This window comes from Phalacrocorax carbo, chromosome 2 (genome assembly GCF_963921805.1).
Source record: "Phalacrocorax carbo chromosome 2, bPhaCar2.1, whole genome shotgun sequence".
Taxonomy (NCBI): Eukaryota; Metazoa; Chordata; class Aves; order Suliformes; family Phalacrocoracidae; genus Phalacrocorax; species Phalacrocorax carbo.
The window spans coordinates 23,059,191-23,062,993 of record NC_087514.1 but is presented as its reverse complement, the minus strand read 5'-3'; positions in this window follow the sequence as shown (position 1 = coordinate 23,062,993).

Genomic DNA, 3,803 nt, shown 5'->3' with positions numbered 1-3,803 from the left:
GTATCTGAGCGCTTTTCTTAATGGCATGAAGAGGGGTCCTGTTCAGAGGCCGTGGAGGTGAGCAAAATAAACAGTCGGGGTATAAAATCATGCGGGTACTCGCTAAATCGCACTATAAATTCTTGGGCCTGGAAGTTTTCCCTCCCATTTTTGACTGATAGCAGGTATCTGCTTTATACTGAAGTAGGGTAGTAGGGCACGTGCCATGTCATGATGCACATTGGACAGGCTGTGGGCTGCACTACTGCAGCACTGCAGTCAGAGGACGCTGAAATAAAGTATATTCAACAGAATTTATGGGATTGGCAAAATAAATCTTTGAAGAAAGCCCTACCTGCAGCTGGCAGCTGCTGGCACCTGGTGCCAAGATGAGAAACAGGCGGTCGGACTGAAGGCGGGGGGAACCAGCTGCTGCTGGCGCCTCCCCGAAAGCTTCCCTTTTCTGACTCAGGCTGACAAGCGCGATTAGCTTTGTTCTGTGTCGCTGGCATGGTAACCCTAATAACACCCCCCTAGTTCAGATTAAAGACTATGCAGTTGCAAAGAGATTAAAAGTGAGCAAAAGCTTGTTATTCCAAGGGTAGGGACTGTAATAAGGAGGGTCCACCATCATTCGCACACTCACCGCTCCCACCCTCTAGCCCAGGGCTGTGGAACACGCGGACAGGCTCCCATGTGTGGGGAACAGCCCCACGGTCTGGATTAAAAAGATCTTCACCTGTCTCCCCTCAGCAGCAGCACTGCCAGCACCGCAAGCCAACCCACGCCCCCTCAGCAGCGGGAAGTGGTGCCCATCAGGCATGGGCTGCGGGTGGGAACAGACTGTGCTTTTCCCTAACCCTCTGGACGAGTACTTGAAGTACATGACTCTCATCACGTATTAAAGCTATAAATGGTAAATTGTTGTAGTGAATTATGTGCCTCTACTTACTTGAAATTTTTAATTTTAATAAAGGGAGGAAATAAGAGTTCAGACAATAAGCAAGAAGCCTGCAGTGAGCACAGTACTTCCACTGTAAGGAAAAATTAAATGTGTATTGTCCAACACCTTCCTGCAGTGCATGAACTGGAGGACAGTGGCAGTCACAGAAATCACTTTCTCCTTCAGTTACAGTCCAGTCAAGACAAACCATCTTTAGAATGTACCCCACTCCTCCTCCCAGCTCCTCGCACCAGGGCTGCCCCACAGGACAGGCAGAGCACCACCGAGCCCTTTGAGGGCAGCACCTGGGCCTTGCTGTAGCAGAGGCTTCTCTTCAGGGCTGTTTGCTTTTCAGCTGCTGCTAAAGGCCTTGGTAAAGGCACAAGAGCACCACCACTCCAACAGGAGACCAAAGGTGTGGTCCCCTGTGGTCTTTGTGGGAGTCAGGAAGCAAAGCAGAGCCTATCAACAAGATCACACTAGACCAAGGCACAGCAGTCACCTGGTAGGCATCACCCTACCCAGGATGAAAAGCAGGATTTTTCAAGAGGTAATTAGACTTTTTCACTGCACACCCTCTCTCTTAAAGCATCTGCTTCTGTTTAGTTTTGGATTTTTATTTTTTTTTTTTTTTAGGACAGAGGTTCAAACCTGTATAAGCAGTAGGACAAGAGGAAACAGGCTCAGGTTGTGCCACAGGAGGTTTAGATTGGATATTAGGAAAGATTTAGTCACAAAAAGGGTTGTAAAGCACTAGAGCAGGCTGCCCAGGGAAAGGGCAGAGTCACCATCCCTGGAGGTATTTAAGACACATGGACATGGTTCAGTGGTGGCCTTGGCAGTGTTAGGTTCACAGTTGGACTCAAGTCTTTTCCAACCTAAATGCTTCTATGATCCTATAAGCACACTAGGGAACACATTAAGCAGCTACTCCACCGCCCCCACAAAGGGCAGCCATGAACCAAATACATGAAGTGGCAACACATCCAACGGTGGATCCAGGGCACCAACTTTTATTTTGAGCCAATGTCAGCCAGTTGCGCAGCTGCTGAGACACACGAGGAAAAGGTAGAATCGTTTCCTCCCATTCCCGAGGAATAACTGGCACCACTAGTAACACAGTGTTGTCTCGGGTTGCAGCCCTGGATCTTCCCTGGGAAGCGGTACGCAGCCTGAAGGGCTGCATGAGGGAAGTACTTCAGGGCAAAGCGGGTGGGAGCGGTTTGGCATGCACGATGAGTTATTACATTATACAACAAAACACTGTTCCCATGTATCAGTATCAAAGAAATTCAAGCTACTGCAGCTAGCTGTGGCAGCAGGGCAGCAGAGCAGTGGCCTCAGTCAACAAGAGGCATTGCAGAGGTGTATCAAGCACAACAGAGCTACCTTCATGCCCAGTACTATATAGAAACCATTCAGCTTTTGTATTTTGAGTAAAATTCTGAATTGCAATTACAACATAAACAGTAACACTTTGCAAATTAAACCGAAATACATACTGTGTTCAAGCCCCATGGTGTTTTTAGTGGCAAACTGTCTTTAAGTACAATGAATATTCTGCTCTGATCACCGTAGCATTTATAATGTTTTCCAGCTGATCTGTAAGTTAACATAAAACAACTCACCTTAAGATTGTGTAACAGAACTGAAATTAACCTTAGACAATTTAAATTTGTATTTAGTAAAAAAAAACCCCATGCAACAGTATGTTTTGCCTAGAGAAAGACCTCAACTGGTAGACTGAAATGCGTATTTCTTGAAACACAGACAGCCAGTAGCTTTAGATGCAAAAACAGTAACCAGCTTCCCACTATCATAATTGACTCCATTTCCTACTTCCACATTTAATTCCAGTAATAAATATTTCTTAGACCGTCTCTTCAAAGCATAAGCAATTTTGTACCTCTTCTAGCTGGCCTGGAAAACTGTTCTGACAAGTTCAGTCCAAATGTCAGAATTTTCTTTACTTTCAAGTAAAAGGTCATCAAGTTCTATGAAATCTTTGCTTTACAGAGCCAGAAGTTACATCTTCCTACCAGCTGGCACTCATGTGAAATACACTTCCAACCAAAAGGCAGAATTTTTACCTCCAACTAAAGGGTTAAAAAAGTCCCTGATACAGGATCCATAACTTAACACACCACCTGAAGTCCTGACACCTCTTTCTCCTCCCTACCCCGTTTTCCAGCAGGGGAAGTTAAAATGAAAGGATAAGAAAAGGACCCTGAAGAGAAGTCCAGTAACATAGTAAAGAAAGTCTCAGAACAGTTTCAGCCATACCAGTTACCAGATGCAGTTGGCATACGTACTTCTAGTAGCGTGCTTTAATTATATCCACAACGTAAAGGCAAACTTCAGCGCAAGAGAGCATCATGGTTTCTGAAGACTGGTGTAGCCCTTCTCTTAGGGGTCACCACTGCACAGAACTAGCTCAAGTCAGAAATTAGACTCTTCAATAAATGCCATTAAAAAAAGAGCTAAAGGTTCTGTGACAACTCACAGAGCTGGACCGACCCCTGCTGCCCCAGGGGCACTGCACGCACACCAGCTAAAAGAGCAGCCGTCTGTGTACATCTGCACCTACTGCAGGTTTGCTGGTTGGTGTCAAGAACTGAACCTAGGGTCCTACTTTAAACAAAACCAAGCAAACAAACAAAAAAAGAACCACCAAAAAAACCCCACCACAAATTGCCTTTTGGCCTTCCAGGAACTCACGACTTTCCCTTCATACAGGTTTATCAAGCTTAAGTTATTTAGGATTTAACACAAAGCTGAAATAATGGGCTAAAGAAGGCTTCTCAAAACAATCCTGTATACCTCTATTTTATAGCTACCTCTTCTGCCTAGCCCCTCCCAAAGTTAGCCTGAAAAAAAACAG